Source organism: Euprymna scolopes, chromosome 14, assembly GCF_053919585.1.
Source record: "Euprymna scolopes isolate OS-2025 chromosome 14, ASM5391958v1, whole genome shotgun sequence".
Lineage (NCBI taxonomy): Eukaryota > Metazoa > Mollusca > Cephalopoda > Sepiida > Sepiolidae > Euprymna > Euprymna scolopes.
The window spans coordinates 62,658,484-62,677,931 of record NC_136495.1 but is presented as its reverse complement, the minus strand read 5'-3'; the positions used below and the strand labels follow the sequence as shown (position 1 = coordinate 62,677,931).

General features: G+C 34.0%; 1 pseudogene; it reads right to left on the bottom strand.

Moving 5' to 3' along the window:
- Window positions 1-430: 430 nt before the first annotated feature.
- On the bottom strand, window positions 431-547 carry LOC145293421 (5S ribosomal RNA; annotated as a pseudogene).
- Between the last annotated feature and the right edge of the window lie 18,901 nt (window positions 548-19,448).

Sequence of the window (19,448 nt, the reverse complement as noted above, 5' to 3'; positions counted from 1 at the left end):
ATAAGTCTGAAGACAACATACTCAATGTCTAAAATTCCATACATTCGTATACACTGAAAACATGCCACTTATCCATCCATCTATATTTAACTATACTTACAGAATTTGTCTATACTGCAAAATGTCTATGCAGTTATATCTAAAACGTCCTGGGCAGCAATCAGTGGCACTAATGGGCATAGAAACATGACGTATACTTCTGTAAAATAATTTTAGTTATACAACTGTATTTGTCTTCATTATTTTTTTTAAAGGTTTCCTTCAGTCTTGACAGACTATGGATACCCACGGTACGGGTGCCTGCGCGGGAAATTTTTGTGGCAAGAGTTGCGCAATCTCCAATCACACCTCTCCTGAGTCGACATCGTTGAATACTAGTGGCAAGTGAAGGTTCAGGGCGACTGGAAACAATGCCGAGATAAGCGGAAAGCACATACAGCGCCTAGAATTCTCAAATGGTCACCCATCTGGTACTAGCCAGGCTCAGCGTTGCTTAACTTCGGTGATCTGACGAGAACCGGTGTGTCAACGTGATTATGCCGTATATCCTTCATTATACTGGCCGCTAATAATACAACAGTAAGAGTTAATTTAATTTATTTTACAAAAATAAAACTTTTATAATTGTATGGTTATTTGTACATTGAATGTTTTAGCTTTTAGCTGATAAATGAAAGCAGTTGAGGAAGTAGTGGTTGCTAAGAACACGTAATAGAACAGTAGTAGTAGTAGTAGTAGTAGTAGTAGTACAAAGAGAAGAATAGTGTGAGATAAATAACGGCAAATGTAAATTCTATAAAATTATAAAACGATAATATACAGCTAAATGCTAAGAGGAAGAAGTCATGTGGTTTTCATAAATTATTAGGCATCGTGTAGCGTGCTTCTTAGTAGGACCTAAAATATTATAGATGAACATAAATTGTCATGTATTCTTTCCAAGACTACAATGACATTGCTGTATCTGCCAAGATTAAACGTTAAAATAATAGTTTTTCTAAGCCCAAGGAAAAAGCGAATTGATTGGCAGATTACACGACTGGAATTACATCCAGAAATTTAAATGTAATGTGAAAAACATCTCACTGCCAAACTCCCTACTTAGAGTGCATCTATAAGCATTGGTTTCTATTTCCCTAGCACCTTACGTCTCAGTGGCAATGTTCCTTGTTTTAATCTATATATTAATACGATAGCGTGTGTTATTTTTTGTGTGACGCTTACATCTTTTTTCTGCCAAGTGACTGTCGTTTATTGTTATGACCTTCCATTTCTGGTAATAAATAATTTACCAAGAATTCTTCATAAGTTTTGGTTTCGGTTTCGATTATAACTGATGGCACTGAAGTCATCTATCTTTTTATAAATAATTTTAACAAGAATTCTTCATAAGTTTTAGTTTCGGTTCCCATTATACGTGAAGGAACGCAAGTTATACATATATAGATAGTTATACATATATAGATAGTTATACATATATAGATAGTTATACATATATAGATAGAGATACATATATTTTTTCTTCATAAAGTTTGGTTTCGGTTTCGAGTCACGCTGATGCACCCAAATTATATGGATATATTTTTTTCTAATTTTGAAATCACGACTTTATAATATACTAGCGGGCGTACCCGGCGTTGCCCGTTTTTTATGGAGGTGTGTTTGTAAGGGGTGGGGGTAAAGTAAAAAATAACCCTGTTTAAATATAAAAACAAAAACGATGTTAAACTTCTTTAAAAATCGGCAAAACTAAAACAAAAAAAACAGCGGACAAACGTAAAAAAGGGTGATGGGCGTGTTCGGAAAAAAACAAAAACAAAAAAACACACAGCGAAAAGCGAAAGAAAATGGCATAAATAACACTTCGATTCGGTTAACTCCATAGTGCGTTTCACCCAGTAGAATTAAAATTCCATTCCAGTTTTTTAAGTAGCTACGAAGTAAAGAAAACCCAAACCGGTTTTCCTTCGTAACTGTCTCTTGTGAACGATCCTGCAACGGTGTTAAGTGGTGGCGGGCGAAGGAGGAATTTATTAGAGAGAAAAGAATTTACCACTTCCATTCATCTTAACCGATTTTAGCCGTGAACTCTCAGCAGACAGAATATAGGAATCTACGATTATCAAGAAAGTGGATAGGTAATAGGCCTATAACACACCTCAGATATTGTGTTACAGTTTGTGCATATTTCATTTGCATTAAATGTGTTGATTTTTAATCCTATTATGGTCAAAATCAGAGGGGAAAAATGAGTTCATTTTATATATATAGGGAGGGGGTAAGAATAGATAGAAAATCGACTCTATAATAATATATACAAAATCAGCATAAATTAAAATATCATATTTAAGCGTATTTTACGACCAAGCTACGCCGAGCGTCATGCTAGCTTACATAAATACTTTTTCAGTTTTAGCCAAAGAATTACAATAATATCAGGACGTCTCCATTTACGCTGAACACCCACAGAATGCCAACATCAATATATTACCCATGAAAGAATCTGCTGTGGAATTTGCACAGGTCCCACTAGTGAATATGAATAAAATAGCGATACAATTAGATTTGATAAAATTCTGTTCCGGCAAGAAGACAAACATCTTTCTCTTCATTCTACCAGTTTCGCTTTGGCAGAACCCAGACGAACATATATAGACTTTACGGAAGCAGTACAAAGACATTGGTTTAATTTTGTACTATTGAATTCTTCTGATTATTAAAAGAGATAACATGAAAAATGATTATAACAAATGTAAATAAGAATACAATGATAAATGAGCATCCTCAACTAATAAATTATTATATATAAGCGTTGTATTGTCTGTCTTCCTGCGACGATTTATCTGTTTATCACTCCCGTATGCATAATCATGTTTGTTGCATTTTTACGAAAGTGCGTGCTGCTTAATAAATATATACACTATAGCTTGTTCCAGCCGTTTGACAATAGAACACATAGACGGTTTCATAACAAAACTGTTTTTCATTTAATTATTATTTTGTCTGCAGTGGTTGTTGGATGTATCGAACAAGGGTGAAAGGTGAGGTCGTAGTTGACGCGTAATTACGTAACGATCGTGTGTCTCTCCCCCCCCCCTCTCACTCTCTGTGTTCGTCGAACCTGTTGTTTTTATTGACAAATTCTTGCTTGATCGTTTAGAGGTCAATATGCGCGTTAAAGTTCAACATTGTATTCCTTTTGTTCTTTGCTAACTTGGAATTTGTGTGTGCACAAGCTCTAAGTTTCTTTTTATCCAACATAAGTGCACGTAGTAATTTACTTAACTTCGTAGTATATATTTTGTAGCATCACAAACATTGAGAAAATTAACACGTTTAATCTTTAATTAACGCAGCAAACCGAAAGCTAAGTTAAAACTTGACGCAATTATGTATAAAATATCGTTTACTTTATTTAGTCTGCTGTTTGAAAACTAAATAAAATCACACAAGCATATTCAATACCACAAACTATCGATTTCAAACATCATATTTGCACAGAAAAATCTGGGCAAAACAACACTACGTAAAAGGAACCTCTTTGAATTTAAAAACTAGGTATTATAATAAAAAATATACATTCAATTACAGGAAATACAAATTTAAAATATCACTATCGAACCATTACTGGGCGTTCAAAAGAGGCCAGCGTTCGGCGATAGTCCCGTAGAATATATTACAATAGACCAGGTGATGCAAATATAGGGGAGCTTTTTAAATTTAACGATGCTTTATTTACTTAATTGTAGAAACGAAATAGTAGAAAAATGTAAACACAAGATAAAAATTTCCTTCATGACAAATAAAAAAACTTCCTTCGTGACAAATAAAAACTTCCTTCATGTCAAATGAAAAAACTGTTAATAAGACACAACTTACCATGTCTTAATAATACTCGAACATAAGGATTAATGCGATTCTCATTGATGAATAATACTATGATAGGATTTTAAACGATTAATAGAATAGTTAGATTTTTATTACTAAGGAGAATAGTTCGACAAGTATCTCTTAAAATTGGACTTGAAAAACTACTGATTTTTAGAAAGTGGACCAGCGGCTGGGAAGTTTCTGCAGTGAACCTTTTTATGGTAATTCCTTTTATGGTAATTCCAGTTTTACGCATACAGATAAATGAATGAAGTTCTTCGCAGTCGTTAAAAGTAGACGAGTTTTTGCTGTGAATATTTTACGGGGGTGACAAAAGATTAGAGTTCAATCGAACACCTACCCTAAAGATAATAATAGAGCAGGGAATGAAAATAAATGACTCAATTCGATGAGTATATCGACGGAAATTTTGCAAATATAACAACAAACAATGAGGATAAGTGTTACGAAGTGTCTTCAGTAAATGTCCAGATGTTTTTCGTGTGGGCACTTTTATAGATCCTACACACATGAAACTCTAGTCCCCTTCGAAGTAATCTCCTCCGATTTTAATCCACTTGTTGTAACGTTCCAACTACTTCTGGAAGGCCCCATGGAAGTTCTCTTGTCAGTGGCTTTCGTCACAGCCTCTTTCATCTCCTCAGTTGTCTCATAACGAAAGCCTCTTAAGTTTTCTATGAGCTTTAGCAAAAGTCACATGGATAAGGTCTGGACTATAAATAGTGTGAGGAACTGTCTTCATGCCCATCTTAGTCAAATAGTCTGTGACAACGATGAAGCCCCTTTGGGACAAACTTAACGAAAATCTTCCGCATCTTCAGTTCCTCGCGAATAATTGCTTGTACAGTTCCCACACTGACATCAAACTGTGAACTTATTGTCACGATTGTCCTGATTCATGAAATTCTTTATTTGGCCAATCAACTCTGGTGTTCTGACTTTCTTACTCCTCCCACATTTCTCATCATCCCTCACAGACTCCCTATCATTCCTTGAATCTTTTTTTCAACTCAAAAACTTATGCTCGATGCATACAAGATTGTCCAAAAGCAGTCTGAAGCATTTAATAAGTTTCTTTGGCATTTACTTTTTCGCGTTTAAAACAGAATTTTATTGCATATCGTCCTTCTAAATTGTCATGACATGCAGATGGTCTAATTGAAATTTACCAGCTGTATTCCACTTCCTTTTGTAGCTGTTCATTTGAACTTGAAATCATAAAAATCGGTCAGTCATCTCATAAGGTATATATCAATAACATACTGAATTTTCAAGAGTCTACCACAATGTTTGATGCCTGTACATATGTTTTTCATGAGTTTTTATTTCGGTTTCGATTCAAGATAATGCACCTAAATCATATGGATATATATATATTTTTTTAAATCGCAACTTTATATCATATAAAATCGATAGAACATTAACTCTATAATAATATATACGAAATCTGCAAGAATTTAAATATCATATTTAAGCGTACTTGACGACCGGGCTTTACTGGGCGTTCGTGTTAGTTTAGATAAATACTTTTGCAGTTTTAACCAAAAAGCTACAATTATATCATAGCGTCTCCATTTACGGTGACCATCTACAAATTGCCAATATCAATATATTACATATGAATGAGTCTCCTGTGGAATTTCCACAGGTCCCACTAGTAAATAATTAATAGTAAAAATGATAACAATATACTGTGCTTGTTTTACATTGATTAAATGTGCTTCGACGAACGCATAATACTAGTGCCCCCTCTACGTAAATATTCCCAACTAATTTGACAAGTAGTAAATCCCCACTCTTATATTATAGCCTTCTACTCTGAGACCTTCTTAACTCAAACTGCTAGACTTTGGAATTTCCACCCTGTTTCTTTTTTCCCGACTGTACTAACATGCAAAAGTTTAAATGTTAAATGTAACGTGAGCAGACATCTTGCTGCTCAACTTTCTTCTTAGATTTTTCCTGTACGCATGGTCCCTAAGTCAAAGTAGCCTCTTACGTTTCATTCGAAACCGAAACCAAAACTTATGAAATATTCCTGGGAAAATTATATATGATAAGAAGTAGAAAAACATAACAATTAAACGACCTGGATGTAAGCGTGATACACAAAAGAACACACACGCTATCGTATTAATATATAGATTCCTATATATATTCTTGTCTGTAGTGAATAATCGTAAAACAAATGTTGGCACATACGGTGTTAACATATCTCGTTGCAATTAATGTTTATAAAATGTATATGAAAACCATGTAAGTATAAATGATAGTTCATCTAATATTATTAAATAATATTGCCACGTGTGAATTCAAAACTAGTGATTGAATGGAAAAGAAAGTTTGGAAGTAGCAAATAACGTTTTATGTGTATTTGGGGAGTAAAACTTTAAGAGTTATGTCTTATAAGTTTATTCCGTACGTCCGTGTTTTCAAGTATAAATATTTGCTCTGGCAAACTTCAAGGCTAAGTTGAATCAATCCGCATTTCAAGCAATTACGTAATTGAGTTCAGTAGACGGGGAAATTTATTTAATTTCCGAACATCAATAAAATTTACCACACCAATCCTTAAACGAATGGAACAACCATTAGAACATAGGCACACACACACACACACACACACACACACACACACACATATATATATATATATATATATATATATATATGCGTGTGCGTGTGTGCCCACACACGCACTTATGAACACACACATATATGTATATTTAATAGAATAATATATGTATATAAACTTTATATTACATTATATCTTTAAAAGGATACTTGATATTATAGATAGATCATTAATATAAAATAAAAAGTAATTGATGAAAACATATATGATTATATATCGATCGATGCCTCAGTTCAGTCTGGAGTTCCCAAATGACCATTCATTTCAGTACTGATCAGGCTCAACGTTGCTTTACTTCGGTGATCTAATGGGGCCGGTGCGTCAATGTTACTATGCCGTATATCGTTATATATATATATATATATATATATATATATATATATATAATCGTTTGATAAAAATATAAAATTATTATAAACTTGCGTTTACATTAGTCCTTACAGAATTTTTCGGGTTTTTTTTGGGGGGGGGCGGTTGTTTTTGTTTATGACAAAGTGTTGGACCAAGTGGGTCAGTTATATGTCAAATATGGATACAGAAGTAGACTTTTAGCCGTGTTATTATTAAGGCTGCGACAACAGAATATTCTTTTCATTCTTTTGACTCTCGAGCAGTTAGACACACTCACTCAACCGAGAACCGCATCCGTCTAAATAAAAACATATAAGATATTAACGTATACTCGAGAATATTCTGTTGTCACAGCCCTAGTTATTATAAATTTTAAAAATCCAGAACTACTCACAAACTCCCCTTAACTTAAACCGTAATTCACACTAACTCTCTTAGTCGATTCATCAAATACTTTACCCTTTTCATCTCTAAGTTGTCCTTTTTATAACCGCCATACTCATCATATGCAAATTCAGGTAATTAGTATATAAAGAATCTATGAACAAACCTAAGATTTTGTTTTCATTTTTCCTTCCCCGATACTGTCACCTGTCAGGCTAAACAGGAGCGCTGCTGCTTATGTGATTTGAACCTTCTGTTACACCCCGTGATATCACTTTCATGCTAATTGGAATTGAGATGGTAATTGCCTTCGATGTTTGCTTCTGCGTATGATAGGAGGGGTAGCTTCCTCGTTTATATCCTCCTCACTACCAACGTCATCGCTATTTGCCGATTCAATTATCGCATTTTCTGGTTCCGTAGGCAATGTTGCTTAGCTTATTCGAAGAAGCAGTAACGCGGCAGGATCATCTGCGAATAGCATGCTATCTTTCTCATCGTGCTTCGAGGTAGAAAATGCGCAATTGTGTGGACATCTTGAACATGATGTTGAACGCTATCAACCAATATGGTTTTAGGACTTATTATTTTATTTATTTTTCCATTGACAAATTTAGTAGTACACCGAGCATTCACGGATTTTACTCAAACACGGCCTCCCATTTTAGACGGGGTATCAATAACTCTTACCGATAATTGTGTGACACCAATCTCTTTTATCCGCTCTTCGTATTGGTAGATTACATGTAGTTGAAGTTTTATCGTTCGTAGGTGTCACATTATACCCGTATACAGCTTCTGGAATCGAAAACTACTGTTACGTTGTCGTATCATAAAGGATTGAGTGTTTGATTATCTTATTAGAGTTCATGTCGTGTGTGTGACATGCATTTTCAACATACCTTCTGCTTGTTGTTGGTCCATCTGGAACATCTCGTCTGGGAAGGAGACTAGTATCTGTTTTGGGGGACGAAGATTTATTTCACTCCAAGACAAGAAATTTGTTCTATAGTTTTTTATTCACCTTCCAGATCGATCGCAGAAGAATGGAAAGTGAATTTGGCCTGTGTGGTTTCTTCTTCTATGTCTTATTTCTACCACGCCAGCGTTCGCCCCCCCCCCCCTCCAGTGAAGGGGAGGAGACAACGGCGAAGCCGTCCGCTCTCCTTCAAGTCCAAACCAAATCTCTCCGATTCAGCTAACCTGATCACATGACTCACACGCAATCCGATCAGCTGATCTTGACTTTCGGTCAACGTGTCTACACTATAACTCACACACACACACACACTTCTCTCTCTCTCTCTCTCTCTCTCTCTCTCTCTTTCTCTCTCTCTCTCTCTTGATCCATTCTATAACACTACGTCTTTTGATACATCGAAATGTAGAGGCATTATTAATTAAAATTTTAAGTTGGAGACTAAGTTCAAACCAGACGGATCTGAATTGATGATGTGTGCATTCTGTCGTGTCAGCAAACGCTGTACTGTGAAAGGTGGATTCCACAATCTGTTAATGTCAAGAAATGTTTGCCATCATAACGCGTTACATCCATGCCAATCCGATACCGGTTGTCCTCAATCTCGAGATTTTCTTCATTTTTTTTGCCACCATGCCTGTGCCGGATAAACATGTTCCCACTCTTCGCACGAGTATATGGCTGTTTTGCTCAATGCCTTTTAAGTTCAGGACAACCTCTTTGAGCAAAATATGTAGTAAAACGAATTCCAGGAGTTCCACAATTCCTATGTATTACACGTATCTGATCAGGTACAATTGATCTGTTCAGACTGTGTATGTCAATTGCGGAGTATTAAATCCCTGTCTCATATCAACCTATCTCTTTGGCAATTGAATCAACTTATTAGCCAGATTCTGCTCTGGTTGAACTAAGGTAATGTCAAACTGTAAGCTGTATTCGTCAACCAGGCGTTTACTATCGTCAGTCTTGTTCACACTAACAACTCAGCTTTTATACAGCGTTTGGTACAGATTCTTTATTTCGTGGAAGCAATTTATTGGCTGGCGACTACACTTCAGGGAAACGGCCAATGTTTACTTAGCTGATTTATTGAAATTGTCAGTGCCGTTTAGTGATGTGAACGACTAAAAATTAAGATGTGCCTTTCTGGTAGGCTTACTTGAGGATATTAGTAGGCTTTTGCGAGTGCCATCACGAATTGCTGAATTAACGACTGACGAGTTATTGACCCAAGCTCGAAACTTCCTTCAGGAACCGGAAGCAATGAAAGGTACAGCCTACCGCGGGAAAAGATCTTGGCGGAAGTAGTTAATATTCGAAGGAGACCCTCGAAACCGAACTAGCTTGTAGTCTAAATAAAAATTGACAGCACATATGATATTCAAATTTTTAGCACGACTTGTTCGACGCGTCCAAAGTGTTTTCTTCGCGTAAAGTTTTGCACTCCTCCCAGACCTCAAAGTCTAACACTATCTCCCCATCTTTTAATCGCTTATAGCACTTGCTTATAAGCTCGAAGGGTTCTAATTTCATTCGAATCGCATCTGCAGACATTAATTCCTCATCGACATAATCTGTCATCAACGTAAGCTGAATTAGTTTTCATTGTGAACTCATCTTGCATCAAAATCGATCCTGTAGATATCTCACTGCTGATGCAATTCTCTATCTATATAAGAGCCAGGTACGTCCAAGGATGGAATACTGTTGCCACATCTGGGCAGGAGCTGCTAGAAAGGACTTGGCCTGCCTTGATAGAGTTCAAAATAGACTTCGTAGCCTCGTAGGAGATGTCCTTTTCTCTTCCCTGCAACCTCTATCTCACAGAAGAGATGTTGCGAGTTTGTCTCTGATGTATCGTTATTTTCATGGAAAGTGTTCGACTGAGCTTCAATCTATGGTCCCCCCTCGCCAAACTTTCCCAAGAAACACTCGTCTAGCTGTAAACACTATCAATAATTCCCCCCACTCTTTATCTGTGCCTAAACCTAAACGTAGATTCCATGAACAGAGCTTCTTTCTTAGAACTGCATGCCTGTGGAATTGTCTTCCGTTTTCCTGCTTTCCGGCTGACTACAATATGGTTGTCTTTAAGTCTAACGTAAATAAGTTCTTGATGAGCCGTTCCATATAAGTTATCAAATTTACCAAATTTTCATTACTAATGATTACTATATTGTCCAATTTCTAATGTACACTCTTTAACCCTTATCCTTGAGTGGCCTCTTGGCCTTGATAATGTGGTGATGCCTATGTAAAAAAAAGAAAAAAACAGTTTTAATCATAGCTATCATTATTAAGTGTGAAAGGTTTAGGTCAAAATCTTACAGTATCAAACAGTATATTTCACCTCAATCATCACTACCAGAAATAGTCACAGCTTCTCATGGCTCGTATCTTCAAAGGCAACAATGCTTAATTAATCCCTGTCAGACGCCACTTTTGTAGTTTATCAGCGCACGCATTAACCAGTGCGTGGTGAAATCATGAACATGTTGATTTTATTCTATTTGTGAATTTGAAAGTCAATCTGGAAGCTGTATTCGTTAACTAGATGCTGTACTATCGTCAGTTTTTTTTTTTGGTACCAACTTACTACTTTAGTCCGAAATTATGCCATGCCAGTCAGAGTGTCAGTCAACCAGTAGTAAAGGCACAATGAATAAATGTGGACATGTACGACATTGGCCGGCCACTATATTGCAAAATTAGGGCCTTTTAGCATGGCATAAATTTGCTACCAATTGATATGCTGGGTATAATCTGTCAGCACGCATTTTCTAAAACAGTACAAAATATAATCTGTCAGTATATAAACAGTACAAAATATAATCTGTCAGTATATAAACAGTACAAAATATAATCTGTCAGTATATAAACAGTACAAAATATAATCTGTCAGCACGCATTTTCTAAAACAGTACAAAATATAATCTGTCAGTATATAAACAGTACAAAATATAATCTGTCAGTATATAAACAGTACAAAATATAATCTGTCAGTATATAAACAGTACAAAATATAATCTGTCAGCACGCATTTTCTAAAACAGTACAAAATATAATCTGTCAGTATATAAACAGTACAAAATATAATCTGTCAGTATATAAACAGTACAAAATATAATCTGTCAGCACGCATTTTCTAAAACAGTACAAAATATAATCTGTCAGTATATAAACAGTACAAAATATAATCTGTCAGTATATAAACAGTACAAAATATAATCTGTCAGTATATAAACAGTACAAAATATAATCTGTCAGCACGCATTTTCTAAAACAGTACAAAATATAATCTGTCAGTATATAAACAGTACAAAATATAATCTGTCAGTATATAAACAGTACAAAATATAATCTGTCAGTATATAAACAGTACAAAATATAATCTGTCAGCACGCATTTTCTAAAACAGTACAAAATATAATCTGTCAGTATATAAACAGTACAAAATATAATCTGTCAGTATATAAACAGTACAAAATATAATCTGTCAGTATATAAACAGTACAAAATATAATCTGTCAGTATATAAACAGTACAAAATATAATCTGTCAGCACGCATTTTCTAAAACAGTACAAAATATTTCCAAGACCATGCCTGTTGGCAAGCATTTAATTCGTGTCCATATACATGCCTCTCGACTTGGGCGAGGTCGTTTCTACACACTCTAGTCAATGTTTCGGCTTCACAGAACTGTCATCAATCACATCGTCGCACACTTTTGTTTTTATGGTGGCTCGTCTTTTTAGTACTCCGGTTGTTGTTCGGAGCGATCCACAGGAAGGTAAATGATCTAATTATTTACCATAAGTAAAACATGCGATGCGTTACGTAGAAACACTAGTTAACTCTGGAACTGGCCTCTCTTCGATTAACCTCAGCGTGATGGATGCTGTTGGCTCATATATAGCCCTTATCCCTGAGTGGCTTCCGGGCCTTGATAAGTGGTGATCACTGTGTAAAAAAAAAAAAAATACTGCAAAATTTACAAATTAACTCAGCTTTCTAAACACATTCGACAACAAACGATACGGTGGCAGATTAATCAAACTATAGTATTAGACAGATGTCGAATCATTATTTTTTTAATGGAATCACTGCTTTTCAAAACCACTTCAAATGTTATATGAAAAAAAAGCTTGTAAATAGAAAAATGTCAGAACTCTTTCACACAATCAGTGCAATTCGTACTGATTACTATTAACATAAACTATAATTCACAACATCGACTCCCAACGTTTATGTTCTCTCTCGGCTGTCAAAAACTTGACTCCTGTTCTCTCCAATTCATCGTTCATATAGCCGCTATTTTCTTAGTATGCAAACTAGTGCCACATGTACATAAATAATCCATCTATAAATTTAAATTTTCTTTACTTTTTTTCTTTCTTACAGGCAAAACAGAGGCGCTGTGGTTTGTATAGGTAATAGCTTTTATTATAATTAAGTCTAGGTGCTTGTTTCATCGGGAACCGACACTAATACCTGCAGAGTCAAACGCATCACATGTTTTGTATTCTAACGTTTATGTTTCGTTCGAAAAGTGTTTTAAATTCTAATATTTCTGTTCTGTTCATAATAAAAGCATTTTTATTCATGTCTCAGGCGCGCCACGACCGTCTGTTCATCAAATCTTGAAAATCTTGAATTAAGTTCGAAACGTTTAGTAATATACTCACAGACCGCCAAGTATGCCCCATCGTAAAATACGCTTACATATTTAAATTCGTGTAGATTACGTAATTATTATTATAAAGACAATTCTCTGTCGATGCATATATATATATATATATATATATATATATATATAGAGAGAGAGAGAGAGAGAGAGAGAGATTAGGTTGATGCAAAATGTTGTTTTTATTAGATATATATACGCCAAAAAACGACATCATTTTTATACTAACCTAATATATATATATATATATATATATATATATATATATATATATATATATATACTAGCAGTTCAGTTCGCCTTTGCTCGGGTTTTATGTACTGTTCATAACTTTATGAGTATATATATATTAAAAAGTTTGACTCATGTTCAGGTACCTTACATTTAAAATTTCAAGTGTTTAGACTCAAAATTGGCGGCAGTGTTTGGTAGAGTCTGCAAAGATAAACCTTTTCAACTTTGACCTCTTAGCAGCCAAATTTTTGCCCAAAAACTGATTAAAAAGCTTGCTGCATGTCTGAATACCCTTTATGTAAAATGTTAAATGTTTAAACCAAAAGTCGGCTGAACAGTTTGCTGGAGACCGTAAAGGTCAAATCTTTCAAACTTTTATCCCTTGACAGCTAAATTTTAGGTCAAAAACCGATTAAAAAGTTTGCTCTATGTCTGAATGCACTTTATGTAAAATTCTAAATGTTTAGACCAAAACTTGGCTGAGTAATTTGGTAGAGACCGCAGAGGTCAATTTTTGTCATTTTGACCCCAATTTTGTCCCCGGAAGATTTATTGTGTAAGGCTCAAATCGAATTAAAAATTAACCTACATCTCAAATTTCAAGTGTTTAGACCCAAAATAGCGAGGGAGTTTGGTAGAGTTTCAAAGGTAAAATCGTTGAACTTTGACCCTTTGATAGCTAAATTTCTGGCCGAAAACCGATTAAAAAGATTTTCACAAATCGCAATACCCCTTATGCACAAATTCGAGTCTGTAGACTGAAAATTGTCAGAGAATTTTGGTAGGGAAATGTACACACACAGACACAATTTCACTTATATATATATATATATATATATATGTGTGTGTGTGTGTGTGTGTGTGTGTGTGTGTGTAGGTTTGGGAGGTTCTGTCACGATTTCTCTATTGCTTATGACCTCACTCAGATTGTTCGCGAACCCACTCCTGTACTCGATGCTGACAGTAAGTATGCAAGTCTCCTAGACCTTTTCCTCACAACTTGCCCTGAGCTATGTTCACCTTTCGTTCTATCACCACTTGGATCTTCCGACCACTCAGTTGTATACGCTAGGATAAAAACAAAATGTAATAAGTCCTCCGACATACCTCTCCATCGTACACTATATCGATACTCTATGGCTAACTGAGATAGTTTTCGTACATTTATATCAAATCTATCTCTGCGTTCCATGTTTAAAAATAATTAGCGGTCTGTAGTATCAGACCCGACGGAATGGTTAATTGTAGGTATAGACCGCTTTGTATCCTCCAAAATATTCCAGCAAAAACGTAACAGCCAACCATGGTTCTCTCCAGAATGCGCTGCTGCCATTGCGCACAGAAATCACTTTTTCCATTCCTGTTTTTATTGCAGATGTTAATGCTGTGAAACTGAGAAAGCCAACCCTGCCATGGACGTGTGTCAGGAGCAGATATGCATCATGAGTTCGTCCGTGCAGAAAAATTGAAGCTGTCAACATTAATTGGTGCCTGTTCACCGTTTATGAAGCCGATGGGGTTAATATCAGAACATTTAGGAAATAGGGTTATCGATTTCAGAGAAGCGACAGAGATATGTGTGAAAAATCGCGCTCCTGGCTTTTACGAATGAAATACCAAAAGAGGCTGGCAAAAGTGCATTGAGAATGGTGGTGACTACCGTATATTTCGGCGTATAAGGCGACTGTCAGATAAAACGAGGTACAAAATTGGAGCAAAGACGACTGCTAAATCACGGTTATATGAGACGACTGCTAAGTCATGAAACCGTATTTGATTAGCTTAGACTAGAGATTGCAACACTCGGTATGAAATATTAGTTTTTAAAGATGATTTTTTTTAAATTTAATGGTCGTGTTATAGGCCGGAATATAATGTATGTAGAAATATAAATTTGGGGGCATAAAAGTGTCGCTCGTTTTAATGGTACCATACTTGTCTTCGTAACTATTCAGCGTTTCAGTTATTGAATTAAAAAATAAGAGGCTTAATTTTGAGACGACTCTCGTATATCTGTTACCAACGAATGTTGATTTCTATGTTCCACAACTATTGAATATATTACAAAATATCCCCGACTTATTTTGTGTTATCCAATAAACTAAGAGAAAACACGGAGACTGCGAAGGCAATCATCGATTCTTTATATAATAAACAGTGCATTCATAAAAGTTGTTGTAAAACTAAAAGCAGAAAAGATTATATCATTTTCCGACCGAATTCGTGAAATAAGGCGTATTAATACTGCAGCGAGTCTATGAAATAACTTTACTCTTATCAGATGTCCATTACTCTTTCAGGGCAGCCATTACTACTTGTAAATAGACTGTGAATTCGGAATTGGCTTTTAACAATGTCTTTTTGTTGCCAATTACGTTTGTTTCAATCGATTTCCAGTTGAATAACGCTTGTAATTGTGGCGCAGTGGAATCGAATTAAAGGAGCTAGTCGATAGCATTGCCATTGGAGCATTCAATCGAGCTGATTACATTCTCCTATACAAGTATACTGACATTTTTTTTTATCTGCAGAATTACATTTTATTTATCTGTCTTTATACTGTGGAGACACATAATTTGGAATTTTATACAAGATTCAATATTGTTCTCATATATATATATATATATATATATATATATATATATATATATATATACATACATATATACGTGCATATATATACATACATATATATACATATATACATATATATATATATATATATATATATATATATATTATACAGTGTAATAGACAAAATGAGCAAAATATATTTAAAGGTACGGTGCTCTTAGTATTCCAGTTATAATAAGCTCAATGGGTGTAATTGCCTAGAGCTATATACAGAAAGTGTATGAAATCATCAATCAAGTTTTTATAAGAGGAAACATAACAAAATCATGTTTATATGTATGATCGTTTTGGAAACGATGTCCTTTTATTCATTTGATATATACAAATAAAACCATCGAGAAATAAGTAAAAAATATCGTCTCCTCATCAGCATAAACGGAAGGAGATTGATAATTTCATACATTCTCTCTCTCTCTCTCTCTCTCTCTCTCTCTCTCTCTCTCTCTCTATATATATATATATATATATATATATATATATATATATATATGTATATATATATATATATAACACGGAAATTACATAATTGTCGATGCAATAATTTATTTCAACCTTATGGTATTTTCAAGCATCTAAAATGTATCAAAAATGTAATTGTCTGGTTTAGATGCTTGAAAATACCATAAGATTGAAATAAATTATTGAATCGACAATTATGTCATTTCCGTGTTATATTTTTATGTTATTGCTCTGTTTACCACATTGAGCTCTCATACCCGGATTTCCTCTGGAATTATTCCATTATAACACTATATATATATATATATATATATATATATATATATATATATATAGTAAGTTATAAATATATATATGGCAATTAAGCTACACAGAATATTCCGCGTTTCATTCTCATGAGAATGAAACGCAGAATATTCTGTGAATGAAACTACCTAGCTGTACCTATGTATTGAGCACTGTTGAAGTAAATACTGAAAATTTACCCATAAAATTATATTTTAGTGCATCAATTTATGTGATTAAATGAAGTAGTCATATATATATATATATATATATATATATATATATATAAAGTTATAAAGTTAGAGTTAATATATATATATGTTTTAACTCTAACTTTTAATTATCAAGGATTAAATTTTTAACCTTCATCGTGTATATTTAAAATTACAAATTATATATATTATTGGCTTGAATTTATAAGAATTCACTAATGATATACTGAATTTTCTGTATTATTTACTTTACCAACTGCTAGTTTTAATATTTATTTTTATGCTTTAAGTACTTTAGTACTTTTTAGTTTTAATCATCAGCAAATAATAAAATTTTAAAAATTAATTTAAGCGTATTTTCTACTAGCTCAACCAGAAATAAAAAGTTTACAAATAAATAAATAATCAAATAAATGTATTACATTTCCCGCCCCTCCACCGTCTCCAAGATCAATCGCATTCTCTGTCTATCTAATGAATCTATTGTTGACTTATTTCCTTCCCTCCCGCGGCGACGTGCGCTTAAAATTCTAAACCTACCGTCTCTTCCATGTCCCTCTTTTCTCAGCTAATCTCTTTCCCTTCTCCTCTGTCTCGTCGCTAGACACCGCTTTATTTCTCTGTTTTTATTTTTTTGTTGTTTTTGTTTTTTGTTTTATTCGTTTTCACCTTCTATATTTTTCCTATTTAATTTTTACTAATTTGAGCTTTGTTATTTTAACTTTCAATTTATTTTATCTTTAGTATCATGTGACTGCTCTCCAGACGAAGACTTTTGTGAACTTTCTTCAATTTCCATTAAGAACTTGACTTTTGTAAGATCAAAATGAAGTCTCTTGTTATTTATCATTAAACTTACTCATGAATGTGTAACAATAACTAAATAGTTATGTAAAAATGAAAAAGTACATCTTGCTTTACTTTGGTATTAAGCATTTTTTGTATAACCTCGTTAAACTGATGGTATGTGTTACGTGTTACGTCTGAAGAATATTAACCTAATTATATATATATATATATATATATATATATATATCATGTATCCATATAAGATGTCATAATTAGATATAATATTTTATATATCGATTTTAAGTATTTACGTAAACAATGCTTACTATGTAAGTAGAATTAGTTAATAAGTTATGACAATATATGAAAATTAAAGTATAATACTACTTTGTTTTGCAAGGGTCCGTTGCGTAGTTCATACAGTGCTTAATAAAATACAGTCGTAAAAGTACACTCTTCTGGAGGTCGAGTGTTCAATCCTCAGTGCGAGCGATACTCAAAATACAATTGAGAATTATTTTGACTTTCTATTCAGCCATGTCTGACATAACGATAGAATGATTGTCCCGTGGAATAAATAAAGGGTTCCGTTAAAAATTCCGTGTAGATTCCGGAATTCGACAGAAAGATTCTCGAGTTCCACAAAATACACATGAAGAAAGGCGGAGGTTATATCAACTGAAACGTTGTGAAATTACGGCTAAGATGGGAACATTAATCGGAAAAATCAAATATTACGAAGACTAATCTAAAAATTTCAGAAACAAAAAAACAGAAAATATGAACAAAGAGTACAACCTGAATTTAGAAATAACATTTTAGTTAGTCTGTAACATGTAAATTGAAAATAGCCTTTGAGTAAGTTTGTAACACGAGTTCGAAATAGTATTTTAATCAGTCTGTAACACTTAAATTTTAAAATATCGTCTGTAACGCCTTCGATGTGTTTTTAATTAATACTAGTCTGCGTGCTCGGTTTTGTCCGGGTGTTTGGAGGTGTGTGTTGAGCAAAAAAAAAAGTGGTATTAAGCAGGCAGGCTCGAATCTGTGACGCGAAGGCGGAAAAGAAATTCAAAGAAAATCTGACGTCTTACCGCTACTCCATGACGCGACCGGAAGTTTGGAACGTTAAAATTAGGCAAAGTCAATCCAACTGATACGATGACATGAAAAAATGGCTCGCAAAAAATCGACCCCTGCTTGTAGAAAACTGCCCAGTTGAAGATGAAGGAATTAATGATTTTGCCAATTTTTTGATATTTTTAGTATGAGACGTCGCCCTTCAAAATGATACCGATCTCATAAAAATCCGTCGCCTCTGTCGAAAGTTTTAGGCGTACATACATACATACATACATACATACATACATACATACATACATACATATATGCATTTAAACAGACCGGTGAGATTTATATTATAGATTTTCGTCTGTCCCTAACAATAAAAGTTGAAATAGTATTTTTGTCAGTTTGTAACACAGATCAGATTAGAAATAGCATATTAATCAGTTTGTAACATATTAATTTGAAAGTGTCATTTCCATCAGTCTGTAACTCTCTGGACGTCATATTTTCGTCAGTCTGTCATAATAACTACGTCGAAAATAGTATTTGCAGCGTTAAAGGCGCCAATTGAACGGACTTATATTTGTTGCTGCTTTTTTTTTTCTTCCAACTTTTACATTTCGTCGCAAATTTTTCTTTTCTTTATTTTTAAAGAAAATTCTGTACAATCTCAACGTTTCTTTAAAGTTTTATCATCCTATCCATTGAATTCTTCCATTAAAATTATATTCCGATTTCCTCGTTAATCCCAATTCTCTCTTTTTTTATGGGACACTTTATGTCTCTCCTAAGATTTATAAAACTTATTTTATTACTTTTCTTTCTACAAGACGCCTTT